The 21573-nt window shown below is 35.3% G+C and overlaps 1 long non-coding RNA gene across 2 annotated transcripts in view; it reads left to right on the plus strand.

The window, feature by feature from the left end:
• Positions 1–201: 201 nt before the first annotated feature.
• Positions 202–21573, plus strand: part of LOC141410869 (uncharacterized) — a 32256-nt gene continuing 10884 nt past the window's right edge. For both annotated transcript variants that reach the window (XR_012435657.1, XR_012435658.1), the window contains exons 1-3: positions 202–292; positions 7763–7953; positions 15706–15867. This is a non-coding gene — a long non-coding RNA (uncharacterized lncRNA). The remainder of the gene's footprint in view (positions 293–7762; positions 7954–15705; positions 15868–21573) is intronic.

A 21573-nucleotide genomic window follows, 5' to 3' on the forward strand; every position in this document is an offset into this window, starting at 1 on the left:
TGGCTCATTACTGCATTTTCATTAAAATTATGAAGTTTAAAATTTTTAAATCTCTTTTTGCATTCATTTATATGTGTGTGTGTGTCTGTGTGTTTATCACATTTCATCACCATGACACAATACCTGAGAAAATATCTCAAGAGTAGAAGGATTTATTTTGGCTCATGGTTACTTTGTTATGTTGCTTCTGATCCCAGGCAAGGTGATGTGAAACAGTGGTGAGGAGCAGTGGTGAGGAGCACAGCAAAGTGATTCAATGCATGGCTGACTCAACTCACATATACTTTTCAAGGTAAGTTCCCAGTAACCTACATCTTCTAACTGCCCTACATTTTATAGCTTATTCACTAACAGCTCATCGATGGATTATTCCTTTAATGAAGTAAATATTCTAGTGATTTCTCAATAGTGCCACCGGCTGGGAGTCAAACCTTCAATGTGTGAACTTTTTGGAGCAGCACTTTATATTTAAAATATAGCAATATGTAATGTTAAAAGTCAATATGACACAATGAATTATGAAAATAAATGTGATACATTCAAAAGAAATCTGTGAAATGGAAAATCAAAAAGCCAGAATTTGAACACTTACTGTTCAATAGTAATTAGGCAGATGTCAGCAGCTCTCCTTGGTTTTGCTAAAGCTTGTGGAAAAGTCAGTTTCACTTAAGCTCCCATTTTCTCTACATTGCACTAAGATGCCTATGTTGACAAGAATATAATTGGGTACTGTGATATTATTCCTCAGCATAGAAATCCATTCTTCCTCTAGTGGCTTCCTTTAGAGGAGGTAAGTATGTATGAACACATTTAAGGAAAATACAAAACCTTAAGTTAGATACAGAGTGAAGAAAGCTTAAGTTTAGTTTTTTCTGAGATTCTTGGAAGAGACGCTAACCCAAAGGTAGCGTCAGGACCCATAACCATGTGTATTTATTTTTTCATAACAAACCACTATAATACTCAATGATACAAAATGCCACACAATTTTTGAAGATTCTTAGACTTTGTTAGTCAGGATTTCAAAGAGTAAATAGAGGATATGATTTGTCTCCCTTCCATGATTTCTGCAGCTCTAGGCAAGAAACTTGAATTGCTACAGGTAAGTCAACTGGTTGGGACATGGAATAAAATGTAGGCTTCTTCCCTCACATACTTGTCACCTTAGCTAGTTTAATAAACAACTGACTACATTTTTGATGTTTGACAACTGACAATATTCACACTCTACACGTGCTTACCTTTTTATCTCACACCTAGACATTGGAAAAGAAAATACATTCCTTCTCTTATTTGGCACTGGAGAAAATTTCCCACAATCCTTAACTCATGTGGGAAGCTTCATTTTGATCCCACACACTAAAAAGTGAAGCCACTCACTCATTTCTTCCCTCAAGCCAAATGGGACAACTTAGTTGCTTTCCCTGTTCTCCCCAGAAAACTTTGTATTATGAATAAATATTTCCATGCCCTTGTGATGCACAAATAGTGTCATCACTCTCAGAAACCAAAGATACTTTTCTGGAGGAAGAAGGGGTTTGATATTTCCCTCCTTGGGTCAACCATGAGATAGCTGTGATGACTCAATGTTTATATTCAATCAGCCATTCTCTACTAGCTGGACTGTGACTTCACTGCATAGAGTCTTCAGATGGTCAATTTTCATAACACAAAATGGAGTCCAGAAAGCACAACCAGAGAGCAAGCTAGAAAGAATGACTTTTTATAGCCAAGTGTAAAAGATCACATAAAATTATTACTATTGTATCTGCTAGTTGAAGCAGTTATAAGACTACCTAGAGCAAAGTGGAAAGACTACAGATCCTATCTTTTAGTGTAAAGATTGCTAAAGACATTGTAGTTATGTACCGAAACTTCAACACAGGAAAAGGTGTATTTGACCATATATCCACCTGTTGTAACCATGGAGAAAGGAAAACTTCCCTCATCTGTTTATGCCATTTTCACTTGCCAGAAAACTCTTGTTCCTGAAATCATTTGTTTAAAAAATTTGATAATCCTACCTGTCTCCACTAAACGGGATATTTGTCCAGTTTTATAATCTTAACATCTTATTTATGTACTTATTTATATATTTCATTAATTTTTGTATTTCTAAAATTATTATTTTATTTAACTCCTTCTAAATAGTTAATGTAATCATTCCTCTAATAAAACAGTATACAAGAAAGAATCATAAAATTGTAAACTCAATTTTATAATTTGAGTTTTAATGAGTTACTGCACATCCTATGGGCATATATTATGAATTCATATTTATGGACTCACAATAAAACTAACAAAATTTGATATGGTCACTTTGAAGGTGCAGATACTTTAAGGAGATTTATTTTACTTTTCTATCTATCTATCCATATATCATATGGAATATTACAAGTACTTTGTTTATTACAATTATTTTAATAAGTTATGTTGAACAAATTATGATCACATGGATCTTTAGAATCATTTCATATATAGAAATTTAAACAATATTTAGCATTTCAAAGATTGTATATTTTTTATGAACAGAATTGGAAACTATTTTTCTTACTCACATATTTTGTCCAGAATAATAAATGAAAAGTGTTAATAATTATTGATCATATACAATATTTGTATAATTATTTGGGTTAAAATATATAAAGATAATTCTCCCCATACTCAAAGGTAATAAGTATTGAGAAATCATGAAAATGACAAATAAGGCCAGTCATGGTGGCACACAGCCAAAATATTTGCTATACAGGAGGTAGAGATAGGAGGACTGTAATACAATGCCATCACAGCAAAAAATTGGCAAGCATCTTTCTAAAAAAACCCAACAAGCCAGGAGTGTGATGCACACCTGCAAATCTAGCTGTACTAGAGGAGGAGGCTAGAGGATCATGGTCCAAGGCAAGTTCTGGACAAAAGTGTGAGACCCTGTATGAAAAATAAACTTTAACTCTTAGGGAATATCAATTTCTGATGCTATTTGAAATCTGCATATCACAGAGGAAAGTAAACATTAAATTGTTTACAGGTAGCAAACACAAAAACAGTAAATCAGTTTTCAAAGATTGGTCAATTCCAAGAACTAGTGACCCTTGATGTTAGAAATATTTCCTCTCCTGCTTTTTTCTCTCTAGTGAAAATACACAATTAATAGGGTTATAATGCACATATATGGAAATATCACAAGGAAACTCCCTATGTAGCTACTTTTATCACAAACATGATAAAATGTCATGTTTTATTTTATCTTTTCTCTTTTTTCTTCTACAAAATTGGAGAACAAGAGGGAAGAACAAGTCCTGCCAAGGTGGAAGGGCTGGCACCAGTGGAAGGGGGGAGTTCTTGGAGAAAGGGGCTAGGAGGATGAACACCATACAAAAAATATGTACACATGTAAGGAAGTGAAAAAGTGATTATCTGTTGAAACTATTCCAGGGATCAGGGGAGGAGGGATGAAGGAAAAAGGTGGAGGAGGTGAATTCATGTATGATATATTTGATACATTGTAAGAACCAGTGTGAATTCCACAATGTACCTCACCCATCAAAACAACAAAGGAAAAATTTTTTTAGAAGAAAAGTGAAGGTGTCAGAGAAAAAAGAGAGGAAACTTAAATTTCCCTTTCAATTATAACCTTCCCCTTGTGATAGCTACAAGCACAGGGAGGGAAGATAATTAATGTATATCAAATTCAGAGTTTTGATCATTGCATTATTAAATTAAATCAAGCCCAAAGCCATCTTTGTACATAGCAAACTATAGCCCTACTTAATATGCAAACAAACTGCCACCTAACAGAGAGTATATTCTTGAAACTAGTAACTGAGTCTCAGCCAATCACAGGTGTTGAGATGTTAGCCAATCACCACCTACAAACTGCTCAGACATGTCCAAATAAGGAAAATTCCAACCTGAAATCAGTCTATTATTGAGTGTGTCACTTCTTTTTTCTTCCTAAAAATTTTGCCTACCCCTGTTTCTAGGTAAAACTATCTGAACCTTCACCGATTCCAGGTAGCACTGCCCTATTATTTCTTTGCAAAAATAAACTCTGCTAAACTTAATTTATCTATACCTTTTCTTTTAATAGCATGTAACTGGCTATTATGTTAATGACTTATTTTGCCACTTAATTTGACAGTAGTGATTAATAATCCCTATGAGTAAAAGGTTAATATCATCCAGAGGATAGAGAAAATGTCCAAATATAAATTTTAAGTGAACCATGAAAACAAAAATTTCTTTAGAATGATGGTTTGTAATCTGGCTTGATGAATGTGGAATTTAGATATATATTGGTGAAGAAATGTGGCAGATATGCATTTGTAGGAGAGTTATAATTATGTATTAACTATGTGTCTATATATTTATGACTACGGTTGAATGAATATCAATAGTTTTTCAGCTTGTGAAAATGACTTATCTATAAATACTTATTTATTGATCATTGGCACTGTTCAATATGCTTGGGAGATTTATCCTATCACTTATCTTCACAAGAGCAGGAGGGAATAGACAAAAAAATGTATAGCATAAAAATATATAAAAATTAATATAAAATAAAAATAAATCAAATAAATATATAAATATATAGCATGAAATGTACCTTGAAAATATGAGATGTTTTCAAATCTTTGAAAGAGGGAGAGGATGGAGATCTAGAGCAAAGATTTGAAGGCATGACCCCTGGGTTTGTGACAGCATGGAAGCCAGGGTGAAGACAGCTAGGGGCCAGATATAGGGCTCAGGGCAGAGAGTCAATAGGGTTATGCACCCTCTTCTGCTGAGCTATCTGGGGTCACACTGTAAGGTCTTAACACACTGAGAGTTAATATCTTAAAAGAATATGTTGACTTTATGTAGAGGGAGGCTTAAGGGAACAAGGTGGAGAAGGTGAAAAAGCAGGCAGGAGGCTATTAGGGTAACCACGTTCCATCCTCCACCTGGTTCCACTTCACATTTTATTTTGAAACAGCGTAGTGTCAGTAGACATCAAGGCTTTAGAAGAATAAACATCTTCAGTATTTAAGATAAGCAAAAGCCCAGGAGCTAAAGGAATAAAATAGTTTTTCTTCCATGTAATGTTAGATTGTATAATTTTTTATTACTAAACTTGTATGTTTTAATTATGTCCTGTAAGTTTTTCACACTGTTTTCCATACTGTGCATTACTTTTTTGAGGTGGGAGGTGAGATACTGGAGTTGAATTCAGAGACTTGCATTTGATAGGCAGGTACTCTATCACTTGAACCACTCCAACAGTCCTTCCATTACTTCTTAATAATGATAATAGTTCTATCTAACCTTTTTAAATCCCAAATACAGTCTTATGATTTATTTTTACATAGCAACCATCTACTTCCTTTTAAAGTAAAAATTTTATAAATGTTTTGCCCTAATAAAGTATTATCTTTTGATTTGTTTATGGCAATTTCATTTTTGAATGCAAAATGCTAGTTTTTACCAAAATTGGTTGCAAATTTAAAAAAAAAATAATTTATACTTGTTTCACTTTTCTAAGTAGAATTAATATAACCTAAGGGAGTTTAGTCAGGTTCAGAAGGCCAAAAGTCACATGTTTTCTCTCATATATAGACTATAGACATAATACAAACGTAGCAATATTATGAAAAACAGATCACGCTAAGAAACCACACAGGAGAAGAGTTAGGTAAAGGAAAGAAACTAAGAAGGTGAATATGATTGATATACTCTCCATGCAAAGGTGAATACAGAATTTTTAAGCCAGTTGAAGCCACCATAAAAAAGGAAATAAGGTAGAATGAAGAAAAATAAAGAAGGTGAACCAATTGGGGCTATAATACACATACACATGGAAGTGTCACCAGAAACTCCCTATATAGCTGTTATAAACAAGCAAAAATGTGTTTGTGGGAGGGAGGAGGAGGTGGTAGTTAGTGTTTAAAATAAGATAGTCCAATTGTCTTTAATTACTGAAGTGACAGGGATTGAACTCTTTTGCCAGGTACTAAGAATGTGCTTATTAGAATGTGGCCAACTCCACACTCAGTGGTGAGAGATTCTCTCTCTTTTGCACTTCCCTGTATTCCAGCCAGCACCTCTCAATTCCTTCTCATTCTATGACATGAGTAACATGAGTACTGGTGCTGAATGAGAGTAGTTGCCAAACCACCTAGAAAGGATAGAATTATATTAGTAGTTTTTATAGTTTGTAGTAAAACAGACCTTAGTAAATTAGCAAAAAAAAAAAAAAAAATCAAGGTTTAAAATTGATAACAATGAAATGTGACTGTATGTGTTAGACTGTCATTTCATTAAGCAATTATTTTATTTTATTATCAGAAGTATTCTTAATAATATTTCTATCATTTAAAAAGAAGCATTATATACTTCAAAATTCACTTTCAAAATTAGGAAATAATGTTCTTGCTACGTTAAAAAATACACTGCTCCTCAGAATAATTAAATTTAATAATAAATTGTCATTCACCTGTACTCTTTATTGTTGTGAGTTCAGGTGGTTCTAAAGACTTTCAGAAAAAATGGGCCTGTTTAACAAGGTATCTGAAAGGCAGCATAATTAAAGAGGCAGAGAAAAGTCCTTTCATTTTAGAATGATGTAAAATGCTATCAAGCTAATTCATGGACTAATAGTAGATTAAGGCTATATCTGAAATGAACCAATGCCTTTATTTTAACAATGCCAGCTAGGTCACAGTGGTCATTTTACTTCAATCTTTACAACATGATGTGAATATAAAAATTACAATGGCCAGAAGTTGTGAAAGCCTCATAAATAATTAGAACAAAATTGTCAGTTTACTTAGCATATATCTAATTGGACATAATGATTAGAAAAATAAGCAAGTTATGTTTATATTTTATAAAAATTAATATCTAAATATACATACATATGTATGTCCACTTATTATCTCATATTTATTCAATCAATAAGTCATCAAATACAGCACATGAATGTCCAGAAATATGTTGGCTGGACATTTAAGATACAATATTGAACTTTTAATTGCAGGCACATTATTTTCACATATGACTTTCTGTTTCATAAAGCAGGCTTTCCACACTGTTGTGATAATGAAGACTATATATATGAAACAAATTACATTCTAAATTTGTCTACTTTGGAAGGAATTGTGGGACTCCACCAGTCATAGCAGTAAGACCTAACTTTCAAGTAACCTCATATTTTCTTCAAGTAAGTTTTAAATTTGTTGAAAAGAATTAATGATGAGGAAATTTGATATATAAGTATAGAACTAATTGTGTAATTATGTCTTCACAAAGGAATATACATATTTTATAATCAATGTGATTTATAACTGTTTAAATTTCTTGTGCATTCCTCAAGTTCAATCTATATAAGGAAATATAGATTATTACTATTCACCTATAACATTAAATGTATAAATTACAGTAGTAGCAAAACGTGAAGACCATGAAGGACAAGTTACTCAAGAGTGCTTATTCTGGGGAGAGATCCAAGATGGCGGTTTGTGTAGGGAATCAGAATTCCTGAGCTCCATGACTACAGAAATCACCTAGAGATGTGGGAGTTACACCTGGGTAATTCTGAGTGCTTCTAGGCAGAATAATAAATGCCAACACATTAGGTACACATAAAATTCAAGAACTAACCCTGAAAACAGCCTTTAATTACACCTAATAACCAGAAAAATCCCGGTACACCACAGATAACAAGGCATGTCTGCCCTGGGACAAAAAGACCACCTGGCTATTCCCTCCTTTTTTGTTTTTCTTTCAGTAAGCAGGAGATACAGCAATAGCCAGAATTGAATTCTGCAACATCCTGGATCCCTAACCTGTGGAAAGCCTCCTTATGCCAGGCTGCACTGTATCCAGTCCCAGGAAATGTGTGCCTCAAGAAAAGTGGCACACCATTTCTCCTTGCCAGCCAGTTTCAAAGTTGTCTGTTCAAACACATAGACTCAACAGGTGAGCAACAGGCATCACATTGCAACTCCCCTATCTATCATATGGGAACATAATCCAGAACAGCCCCTGGGCAGATTGAATCCTTCCCAAAAAGTATAAGGCACAAATAGCAGTGAATTCTAATCTAGCAGCAACAGTGGGGGTGGGATAGAATGCTGAAACTGGCCTGGAAAATGGGGATGGGGCAAGGAGCTAAACTCTCAGTGAGCAAAGGCAAGAAAAGTAACAAAGACTGAGAGTAGAAGTGGGGCAACAAGCCAACCTCCCAAAGCCTGGCCTTGGTGGGTTGCTGAGCAAGTCTTGGGGGACTGAGGGTGGTATTCAAAACTGAACTGCCCCACTTTTCTGGGGGAGGAGTTGACCAGACAGAGTTGCAGCTGAAGGTAATGCAGCTGCTGCCTGGTGAAATCAACAACAGATCTGACCACACTGCATGAACTGGCAGTGAGTTACCTCAGGTCCCAGTTGAAACCTGCTCTGTGGACAGAAAGAACAAAATACTGCTCACAAGTCCATCACCCGATGAGACCACTTCATGCTCCTGCTTGCAATGGATGGCTCATAAGACCAAGTTAAGAGGAAAAATAAGGAAAAAACCCTCCAGCCATCTCTATCCCAAGCTGTTTGATAAGAGGAGCAGCACCCTTCACCACAAAGCCCAGAACACCAAAAGCCAAAACCAGGATAAGGTGCCAAAGAAATAAGTCCAGAACTTTTATCAAGCAGACTGAATTTTTGTTGTTGTTCTATCTGTTTTTTTCTTTATGAATTTTTTTTCTTATTCCTATTGTTACCTCCTTCACTTTCCCTCCTTTTCTTGTGCTACAATCCATTGTTCTCCCTCCCAACTACTCTTTCTGCCCCTTCTCATCCACTCTCTCTCCACATCTTTGCTCTCCAACCTATCTTTCAGCAATCCAACACACTTACCACCCACTGATCAGCCTAATGTACCAACCATACACATCTTCAGCCCCCTGCAATCCCTGACACAATCACCTTCCTCTACAACAGTGGAAATACAACCAAACACACACAAAGCCCACAAAGTCTAGCTGCCTCAATACCTCTTTTCCACTCCCCTTTCTGCCCCACCTTTTAGTGACACCTTTACAACTATCCAAGTTTCTATCTGTAACCAAACAACCATTATACCACCAACTTCCACTGTTTCTAGATATTATCAGCAAGGTGTTTTATATATAATAGGCAAACAATTGGTCTGGCATTAAACCTGTCTAATTGATATTGCTAATTTATACATCCAGACCAGGGACAGAAAGAGTACATCAACCTTGCTAATAACTAAGTCAGTCACAACACAAAAATTATATCAGAAGAAAGAAAACAGGCAAATAAAATGATCAAGAACATAGTTGCACAGCACCATAATGAGGAGAAGAAGAAGGGAAGGAAACAACACTCCTAAAAAAAAAAGACATTCTATGGAGGATTTAGTGGGAAATGAAGAAATGATACCCAGCTCCTGACCCCAACAAAAACAATGATAAATGTCATTAATGGTCTCAGTGATGTCCAAACAAATCCCTCAAAGAGGAAATCATGGAGGAGGTCACTGAGAAACCCATGGAGAAGACACTAGACATGTTTAACAAGAAAGTGCAAGATGCATTCAAGAAATTTCAAGACACCACAAATGAAGAACTTGAGAAGACACAAAAACAAGTAAATGAACTCAGATAGGACTTCAACAAACACCAAAGTGAAACAAAGGAAGCTATAAAAAAAAAAAAGATACATGAAATAAAGAAGACAGCACAAGATCTGAAAGAGGAGTTGAACAAAGATGTTGAAAACTTCAGAAAAAAGAATGAATCAGAAATCCTGGAAATAAAAAGTTACTTTAAACAAATAAAAAACACACTAGAAGGCCCCTCTATCAGACTAGAACAAGTGGAAAACATAATCTCAGAGCTCAAAGATAAAATAGAAATTAAAGGAAAAACAGAAGAACTCTTAGTCAAACAAACAAGAGCTGTGAAAGGAATATGCAAGAACTCAGCAACTCCATCAAAAGACAAAACCTGAGAATCATGGGTATTGAAGAAGAAAAAGAGGTTGAAGCCAAAAGGATACATAATACATTCAATAAAATAATAACAAAATTTCCCAAGTCTTTTGAAAGATTTCCTCATTCAGATACAGGAAGCCTACAGGATACCAAATAGACTTGACCAAAATAGAACCTCTCTGCAGCATATTATCATTAAAACAACTAGCACAGAGAACAGAGAAAGAATATTGAAGGTTGAAGGAGAGAAAAAACAAATAACATATAAAGGTAAACCTATCAAAATAACAGCAGATTTCTCAATAGAAACCTTAACAGCAAGAAGGGCATGGAGTGAGGTATTCCGGGCACTAAATGAAAATAACTTCAACCCTAGAAAATAACTTCTACCCAGCAAAACTATCATTTAAAACTGTTGGAGCAATAAAAATCATCCACAGTAAACAGAAACTAAAGCAATATATAAGCACCAAGCCACCACTACAGATGATTCTACGAGGAATTCTGCACACAGAAGATGAAAGCAAACAAAACCACGAGAGAATGGGACGTTTTAAACCACAGAAGAAAAGACAAGCACTCAGACAGTAACAAATTCTTAAATTTCAAGAATTCTCAAATTCTTAAAAAACAAATACAACTAATTGGCAGGAATGACCACATACTTATCAATACTGAAACTGAATGTCAGTGGACTCAATTCCCCTATCAAAAGAAAGTGTTTGTAAACTGAATTAAACAGGAAGATCTGATAATCTATTGTTTACAAGAGACACACCTTATTGACAGAAATAAATACTGGGTGAAAAGCTGGAAGATTTACCAAGCTAATGGCCCCTGAAAACAGGCAAGAGTAGCAATATTTCTATCAGGCAATGTAAACTTCAAACTTACATTGTTCAAATGAGACAAGAAGGTCACTTTGTACTAATAAAAGAGGCAATACATCAAAAAGAAATAACAATTACCAACTTATAAGCATGGAATGTAAATGTACCCAATTTAATCAAAGATACACTAAAGGACTTAAAAGCACATATAGATTCCAAAACAGTGGTAGTGGGAGACTTTAATACTCATCTATCACCAATAGATAGGTTATCCAAACCAAAAAAAAAAAAAAAAAAAATTCAACAAAGAAATTCTAGACACAAATGACACTGTAGATCAAATTGACCTAACTGTTCTCTACAGAATATGTCATAGGCAAAAACAAGGTGTATATTCTTTTTAGCAGTCCATGGAACTTAAACCAAAATAGACCATATCTTAGCACACAAAGTGAAGCTAAAAAATATCAGATAATTAAAATAGCCCCCTGAATCCTATCTGATCACAATGCAATAAAACTAGAACTCAACAACAAAAGCAACAGCAGAAAAGCTAAAACAATTGGAGGATGAAAACAAATAAGAGAGGAAATAAAAAAGCTCCTGGAATTTTATGAAAATGAAAACAACGCATCAAAACCTGTGGGACACAGCAAAGGCAGTCCTAAGAGGGAAGTTTATAGCCATGAGTGCATATACTAAAAGGACAGAAAGATCTCAAATAAATGACCTAATGCTGCATCTCAAACTCATACAAAACAAGAGCAAGCAAAACTCAAAATAAGCAGAAGGAGAGAAATAATGAAAATTAGGGTCAAAATTAGTGAAATAGAAACCAAAAAAAATCATACAAAGAATCAACGGCACAAAAAACTTGTTCTTTGAAAAAATAAACAAGATTGACAAGCCCTGGCAAGTCTGACTAAAATAAGGTGGGAAAAGACATAAATTAGTAAAATCAGGAATGAAAAAGGGGAAGAAACAACAAACAATAAGGAAATAGAGGGAATCAACAGGGACTACTTTAAGAACCTATATTGGAATAAAATAAACTGGGAAATCTTGAAGAAATGGACAAATTTCTAGATACTTATGACCATCCAAAACTGAACCAAGAGGGTATTAGCCACCTAAACAGATCTATAACATATAATAAAATAGAAGCAGCAAGAGTCTCCCAAAAAAGCAAAGTTCAGGACCTGATGGATTTTCTGCTGAATAATACCAAACCTTTAAAGAACTAATACTAACACTCCTTAAAGGGAAGGATCAAATGCCCAAATCATTCTATGAAGCCAGTATTACACTCATCCAAAATTGGACAAGGATACATCTAAAATGGAGAGCTACAGGCCAACCTCCTTAATGAACATGGATGCAAAAATCCTCAATAAAATAATGGCAAAATGAATGCAACAACATATCAGAAAAATCATTCACCCAGACTTATTTGGCTTCATCCCAGGGATGTAGGAAGGGTTCAACATATGCAAATCATGAAATATGAGATAGCACATCAAAAGCAATGACAGAAACCACTTGATCATCTCAATAGATGCAGAAAAAGCTTATGATAAGATTCAACACCACTTCATGATGAAATCACTAAGGAAACAGTAATAAAAGAAAGGTACCTCAACACTATGACAAACCTATGGTCAACTTCACACTTAATATGGAAAAACTAAAACCGTTTCCAGTAAAGTCATGAAGGAGACAAGGGTGCCTAGTCTCCCCACTCTTTTTCAGCCCAGTCCTGGAATTCCTAGTCAAATCAATGAGTAAAGAAGAAGAAATAGAAGAAATACAAATAGGCAAAGACTTCCTCAGTAGAACTCCAGCAGCCCAGCAATTAAGAGAAAGGGTGAACAAATGGGACTACATGAAATTAAAAAGCTTTTGTACAGCAAAAGAAATGGTCTCTAAACTGAAGAGACCATCCACAGAGTGGGAGAAAATATTTGCTGGCTGTACATCGGTAAAAGGATTGATAACCAGAACATACAGTAAGCTCAAAAAACTAAACTCTCCCAAATCAATGAACCGATAAAGAAGTAGGCAACCAAACTAAACACAACTTTTTCAAAGGAAGAAGTCTAAATGGCCAAAACACACATGAAAAAATGCTTACCATCCCTAGCTATAAAGGAAATGCAAATCCAAACTACACTATTATTTCATCTCACTATCATCAAAAACATCAACAACAATAAATGTTGGCAAGGATGTGGAAAAAGGAGCTCTCATACAGTGGTGGTGGGAATGTAAGGTAGTACAACCATTTTGAAAACAATACGGAGGCTTCTTAAAAAACTAAACATAGATCTGCCATTTGAACCAGCAATACCACTTCTAGGGATATACCCAAAGAAATGTAGCTCAGGTTATTCCAAAGGCACCTACATACCCATGTTTATTGCAGCGTTATTCATAATATCCACGCTGTGGAAACAGCCAAGATGCCCCACTAACAATGAATGGATTAAGAAAATGTGATATTTATATGGAATGGAATTTTACTCAGCCACAAAGAAGAATGAAATTTTGTCATTCACAGGTAAATGAATGGAACTGGAGAACATCATTTTAAGTGAAGTTACTGAGGCTCAGAAGGTCAAAAGTCATATGTTCTATTCATATGTAGATTATAGGCCAAAAACAAATGCAGTAATATTATTGGGCATGGGGAGTATGTATAGTGGAGGAATAGGGAAAAGGAAGGAAAGCTAAAACTTGGAAGTGGTTGATGTACCCACTGTACAGGAGCAAATATACTAATCTTAATCTGGCAAAAGCCACTATAGGAAAGAGACTGGGAACTAGTGAAGAGGTCTGGAAGAGATGAATCAATTTGGGTTGCAATACAGATGTAAATGGAAGCAATGCTAGGAATCTCTCTGGATAGGTATTTTTATTTCAAGCTATTAAAAATGCTATCTTTCTTTTTATCCCTTATGCTTTCTCTCAACGAAATTGGAGTTGGGGGCAGAACAGATTGTGCCAGGAAAGAAGGGGGCTGAGGTGTGGGAATGAGGGAGAGGTGACCCAAACAATGTATATACATATTAATACATGTATAATCAAATAAATAAATAAATAATCTTGAAAAGAAAAAACAAAAAAAACAGCATGGTACTGGCACAAAAACAGACATGAAGACCAGTGGAACAGAATAGAGGACCTGGATATGAATCCAAGCAGCTATGCAAACCTAATATTTGACAAAGTTCCCAAACACATATGATGGGGAAAAGACAGCCTCTTCAACAAATGTTGCCGGGAAAAGTGGTTATCTGCCTGCCAAACAGTGCCTGTCTCTCTGTACTACTATCATCTCAATGTGAATTAAGGACCTTAATATTAGACCCAAAACCTTACAATTAGTACAGAAAAGAACAGGGAATATGCTAGAAAAAATAGATATAATTAAGAGAAATAATGGACAAATGAGTCTGCATGAAATTAAAAAGCTTCTGCATAACAAAGGAAATGGTCTTTAACTTGAAGAGGTCACCAACATAATGGGAGAAAAACTTTACTAGCAATATATCAGACAAGGGACTGACTGCTAATCAGAATATACAGGGAACTCAAAAAACTAAATCCCCCCCAAAATCAATGAACTAGTAAAGAAATGGGCAATTAACCTAAACAGAACTTTTTCAAAGGAAGAAGACCAAATGGTCATAAAACACATTTTAAAAATGCTTACCATCCCTGGCCTTAAAGGAAATGCAAATCAAAGCCACATTAACATTCCTTCTTACTCCTGTTAGAATTGCTACCAACAAGAACACCAACAAAAAATTGTTCGTGAGGTTTTGGGAAAAGAACCCTGATACACTGCTGGTGGGAATGTAATCTAGTACAACCAATATGGAAACAACATGGAAGCTTCTTAAAAATCTAAAAATAAATCTGCCATATGATCCAGCAACACCACTTCTAGAGATGTACCCAAAGTTATGTGACTCAGTTTACTACAAAGGCACCTGCACAACCTTGTTTATTGCAGCACTATTTACAATAGCCAAGACATGGAAACATCCAAGATGCCCCACTACAGAAGAATGGAATTTTACTCAGCCACAAAGAAGAATTATATTTTGTCATTTACAGGAAAATGGATGGAACTGGAGGACATCATCTTAATCAGTATTAAGGCCAAAAATTGCATGTTCTCCCTCATATGTGGATTATAGGCCAAAAACAAATGTAGTAATATTATTGAATATGGCTTACATACTAAGGGGAGATTGAGCATGGGAGGGATAGTGAAAGGGAAGGAATCAAAAAACTTGAATGTGGTTGATATGCTCACTGTGTAAAAGTGAATATAATCTTAAACTGGCAGAGGCCACTATGGGAAGGGGATTAGAAAGTAGTGAAGAGGTCTGTTAGAGATGAAGTGATTTGGGTTGTAATATACATATGAATGGACACAACAAAAGGAATCTTCCTGTATAGCTATCTTCACCTGAAACTAGCAAAAACATTATGCTTCTCATTTTACCTAGTATTTTTTTTTCCAACATAATCAGAGAACAAGTGGGTGGAACAGCTTCTGCCAGGAGGCAGGGGGTTGGGCTGTTGGCCCAAATAATATATACACATGCAAGTAAATATGAAAGGATACAATAAAATTTAAAAGAAGAAATATGTTATCCTCACAAACTGCCTAATGAAGCATCTTTTCTGGCACATGTGCAGCAAAAAAACACCTAATAAATGCCTTTTGGTAGCCAGAAAAAGAATAAGAATGTTTATATTGGCACATTACAGTCGGAGAAGTCCCCGGGCAGGCTGGGACTGGCACAGATGTGGGTTTGACAGCCATAAAGCCTTTTTTCCAGTTTTTTTTTTACTTCTTTCTTCCTTTCTCCTGATTAGAAAAAGCAAAGACTCAATGCAAACAACCGCAGAACAAATTGAACAAAAATTTGTGATGTCCCAAGCCACCATATTATGCAGACACAGAACCTTGGACTCCTGTTACCTGAACTCTGCCATTACTGATCCAATACCACCAGAGTGAATCTGCAGCCCCACCAGGTGAGCTGGATATATCTCCTGCCCTTGGTAAACCACATAGTTTAGTGTAGCTGATGGCCTGATTACACCCCACTGAACAAAACTGGTGGCCATAAATGGAGGGAACAATTCACCTCTGTCTTAGAGTGGTGGGGTGGAACACTGAGCTTACATAGCTGCTGTCTGGAGAAATCAAAAACATATTTAACCACCTATAGCTCACACTGATAGTGAGCTGAAAATGACTGATCCAAAAGCTCAATTTCAGCTTATCCTGTGGGCAGAAGGGACTGGTAACTGCTGAAAAATAAGCTCCTTGTGGGACCACTTCAAAGAACCCACCTGCACCAGATGGCTCATCCCACCAAGGAAAGTGGATTAAGGGCCTCAGTATAAGACCTGAAACTTTAAAGCTAGTTCAGGAAAGATCAGGAAATACACTGCAATTGATAGGCATAGGCAATGACTTCCTAAATAGAACTCAAATGGCTCAACAACTAAGAGAAAGGATTGACAAATGGTACTGCATGAAATTGAAAAGCTTCTGCCCAACAACAAAAACACGGTCTCTAAATTTAAGAGGCTGCCCACAGAAAGGTAAAGGTCTTTGCCAGGTATACATCTCACAAGGGTTTGATAACGAGAATATACAGGGAGCTCAGAAAACTAAACTCGCCAAAATTGCCCAATGAAGAAATGGGCAAAAGAACTGGACAGAGCTTTTTCAAAGGAAGAAGTACAAATGGCCTAAAAAAGAAAAAGAAAAAATGCTCAACATCCCTGCCCATAAAGAAAATGCAAATCAAAACCCTGTTAAGATTTCACCTCACTCCTGTTAGAATGGCTAGCATCAAGAGCACAAATAATAGATGTCAAGGATGTGGGGGAAAAGTAACTCTCATACACCATTGGTGGGAATGTAAATTAGTACAACCCCTATGGAAAACAGAATGGAGGCTCCTCAAAAAACTAAAAATAGAACTGCCATACCATCTAGCAATTCCATTTTTAGGAATATACCTGAGAAAATGTAAGTGAGGTTACAACAAAGGCACCTGCACATCCATGTTTATTGCAGCACTATTCACAATAGCCAAGCCATCGAGTCAGCCAAGATGTCTCACTATTGATGAATGGATTAAGAAAATGTGATATTTACATACAATGGAATTGTATTTAGCCACAAAGAAAAGTGAAATGTTGTTGTTTGTAGGTAAATGGAGAACATTATCTTAAGTGAAGTTAGCGAGGTGCAGAAAGCCAAAAGCTGCATGTTTTCTCTCATATGTGGAATATAGGCCTAATACAAATATAGCAATACTATGAAAAAATAAGACAAGCTAATGACAGGTCACATAGGAAAGGTGTAGGGTAAAAGAAAGGAGTTAAGAAGGTGAACATGGTTGATATGCTGTCTATACAAGAATTAATATAGTATTTAAAACTGATTAAAACTACCATAACAAAGGGAATAAAGTAAAAAGAAGAAATATAGAGGAAATCAAACAAATCTGGCTGTAATACATATATACATGAAAGTGCCACAAGAAAACTCCCTGTATAGCCATCTTAAACAAGCAAGAATGTAATTTCTTTTTCCTTTCTTTTGCAAAATTGGAGAACAGAAGGGCAGTAGTACAGGTCTTGCTTGGAGGGGTGTTGATACCAGTGGGACTGGGGAGGAGGTGAGGAAAGGGTGAAGGAGAGTGAATATGGTGCAAATACTCTGTACACATGAATATAAATGGAAAAAAATATACCTGTTGAAACTATTTCTCAAATGGAAGGGGAGGCATAATGGAGAATGGTGGAGGGGTGAATTCAAGTATGATGTGTTGTAAGAACCTCTGCAGATGCCATAATGTACCCCTACCCAGCTCAAAAATAAAAAAAGAATGTTTATACTAAGTTTTATCTATTTTTGTGATTTTTAATCTGTGCTTTATCTTTTTTATTTTGTTGGTTTTTGTGGTACTGGGGTATGAAATCAGGGCCTTCATCTTGACCCACTCCACCAGCCCTGCTTTTTTCTTTGTGAAGGGTTTTTGAGATAGGATCTCATGAACTATTTGTCTCGGCTGGGTATGAACCATGATCCTCCTGATCCCTGCCTCCTGAGTAGCTAAGATTACAGGTGTGAGCCACTGGCGTCCACTGTGCTTTATGTTTTATAAAGTCACAATTTGGACTTTTATTTCTATATATTACTGTATCTACATTTTTAAAAACTAAACTAAAATTTAAAAAAACTATAGAAACTTTTACTTTCTTTTTTTACTCGCATGTAATAGTTGTACGGGGGATATATTTTGATATTTACATGTGTGCTTACAATGTATCTTAATTAGATTCACCCGATCCATCATTCTCCCTCATCCCTAAATCGGGGGCCTACTTAGAACAATTTCAACAGGTTTCATGTACAAACGCAAAATGCATCCACCATATTCACCCTCATTCCATATGCCTTTCCATATACCTTCTCCCTCCACCTGGTACCCACTCCCAGAAAAGACCTTTTTTACCTCCCTGTCCTTCATTTTTTTAAAGTGGCATTTCTGATATATGTGTTGTATTTTGATCAGATTAGCATCCCCATTACTCACTCTTTTCCTAACACTCTCTTTCCCTATCATTCAACACCTTACAGTACATGTTATATTCATAGCAATAGAAACATTTATCTAAAATTTGCTACAAAATTAGTTACTTCTTTAACTTCTACATAACCAGTTTGAAGTGAAAGATATTTATGAAAACTATAAAATTATTTATTTTAATATGAAATTAATTTCAAAAAGAAATTTTAAGCCAAATGTGTTGGGACACACATGTAATTACAACACGTGGGAAGCTGAAGCAGAATTCTGAGTTTGAGGCCAGTATGCTACATGGTGAGACCCTGTCTCAATATTCAAAAAACAAAAAGGTTGTTTTCATCAGCATGTTGAAGGAAATAGAATAAAATGGGCAGCAAATAGTTAAAATTGAAATAACTTCTTCAAAAATAGAGTTGCTAGAACACCTATCTGAAGTATGTATGTCGATTAAATGTTTCATTGAGTCAAAATTTCTCACATTCAACAGTGATGTCTAAACTTCAATAGTGGTTGAAATATCTTCCAACAGATGCAAATAATTCAGCACTTTCAGATACAAAGAGTTGGTTTAACCAGTAATGTTATAGGTATATGGACAAATACTTTGCAATTCTCTTAATAAAGCGTACATAATAGATCACTTTTTATAGTTATATCCTAGTAATTGGCATTTCATTATATTCATTCATTATATTTGAATATATTCAAATTGGCATTTGAATATATTCATCGATTTCAACTTAAATGAGGAACAAGAAAAACTTTAAATCCACACAATGCACACATATACGCAAATTCACTTTTTAAATAGTAATCATGAGATTGTCTTCAAATAACTTTGTCTGTCCTGTGGTAGTATTAGCATGATGTTCTGAGTGTGAAAAGGTGTCTGCATCCATATTTAAGATCTTATGAAGTAAGCCATAAGATTATGGGATTACTTTTGAAAATTTAGTTGAAAATACATTTTCTAAAATCTTCAAATTTTAAGCCTGTCATAGTCATGTATACCTGCAATCCTAGCATTTGCAAAGCTAAGGAAGGATACCAAGTTTGAGGCCAGCATGGACTACATAGTGAGTCATGGTCATCCTGGGATACCTGCTAAAACCCTGTCTCAAAAAGCCAAACAACAAATGAACAAAAGTCTTCTTCACATTTTATTTAAATTAAAACTTCAACCATTTTAAAACACATCTGTACACCATTTATAAACAGATTCTCTTATAAACTAACGATTTTTTCTTTATCCTTAACTAGCCACATTTTACTAAAGTAATCTAGACATTTATTATTGTATCTAATTTTCAATCAAAGTTCACATTTTGAAATGAACTTATGTTATCATTTACATACACTCACAATATGGTTTGTTGTTTATACTTTAATTGTCACAGAAAATGTAATAGACCATTTCTCTCATTCATTACTAAAAGTCCTCCATAGTTAATGTAGCTTTAAAATATTGCTTTTGTATACCCCTCTGTAGAGGTTACATGTATTTGTTTTCACTTTTCCTTAACTTATCAAAGTAAATTCATTGTTGAATTACATATTGTGCCAAGCCTGTAGCAAGTTCTAAACCTAATGTTTTCTGTGTCATGACTCTAATGAAGAGAAGCATACATTGCCCTCACATCTAATTATTTAATGTGTAATCATTTTAAATAGTTTGATCCACATTAATTTTTTAAACTTCAGATTATAAGTGATTTAAGATATACCATATATCTTTTTAGGAAATATAGCACAGAACTTTTCTAGAGTATACAATAAGACTATTAAGTTAAAAAAATAGGAGAATATGAAGTTTATAAGGATTAAGCACTATGCCAGTTTTTCTTATTCACATGTGACAGCTAATTAAGCTCTGTGATGTGTGAGATATTTTCTTTAGTTTCTAGATAAAAAAAATTGTGGCTCAGAGAATCTGTGTATCTTTCCCAAAGTAATGCAGCTAATAAATAGGTCCTAGTATATTCAGCTTTCCACAACTCCATGGAGCCCAAGAAAACACGTCAAGATGTATGTATGATGTTTTCAGCGCTTAATCTCATTAGCACTACAGAGGTAAATATGTGCTTATAAATGTATGAGGTCTCCATATAGACATACACTTTTGTCTATATTTTAATGTAATTTTGGTTTTAAGTTGTTTTTTTTTCAGTGCTGGTGTTCGAACTCAGGGCCTATACCTTGAGCCACTGCACCAGCCCTTTTATGTGAAGGGTTTTTTGAAACAGGGTATTGTGAACTATTTGCATGGGCTGGCTTCAAACTACCATCCTCCTGATCTCTGCCACTTGAGAAGCTAAGATTACAGTCTGGTTTTAAGTTTTTAAAAAATGATTTGTTTTCCATTGCAGAAAGGAAAAAATTCCTTACACATCAGTTCACCACTAATTAGACTGGCAAAGAGAGAGAATGCAGATCAAGTGACTTCTGGAGAATCACTGAACCAGTTAGTGGTAGAATAATTTAAATGGTAATTTCACCAAATTCCTGAAGGATATTTAGGGAAAATCTCTACAGTCAAAAACACAACCCAAAGTCCCCTTATTTTCCTAGATTTTACAGGCAGGAACCCCATCACCTTCTCACCGTGAAGAGCAGAGACAAATCCCTTCATGCTTGGCCATGAAATAATTGGTCATTGAAATACTATCTGAGGGAAAGTAGCCATTTTTAAATAAGCTTAGGGAGCTTTCTACAACAAAGTTCTACTCAGAAAAGAAAAGTATATCACTTGCTTTATTGGACTTGGGAGTAAAAAATACCCAACAAAATCTCACTCCAGCCTCACTGTCTCATCTGAAGAGATTTTTTTAAAAAGGTGAGAAGCATTTGCATATGTCACAGTCTAGAGGTAAAGACTCACTAAGACTGAGATCTCAGCAGAGGATGATACTACACGCCCCACACTTTTATGTCACACTAATAGTTTGAGTTCCTGTGGTCTATGGTTGAAAGAACTGCAAGGATCTTTAAGGAAAGACTTTTTTGGGAACTCCAAACACAATAAGAGAGACAAAAGGAAGTCACCAGAGAAAACAGAAGCTATAGCAAACACCAGAGACACACATGGGGCTAGACAGATAAACATAAAATTTCATACTGTAGTACTATT

This window comes from Castor canadensis, chromosome 9 (genome assembly GCF_047511655.1).
Source record: "Castor canadensis chromosome 9, mCasCan1.hap1v2, whole genome shotgun sequence".
NCBI classification, from domain to species: Eukaryota; Metazoa; Chordata; class Mammalia; order Rodentia; family Castoridae; genus Castor; species Castor canadensis.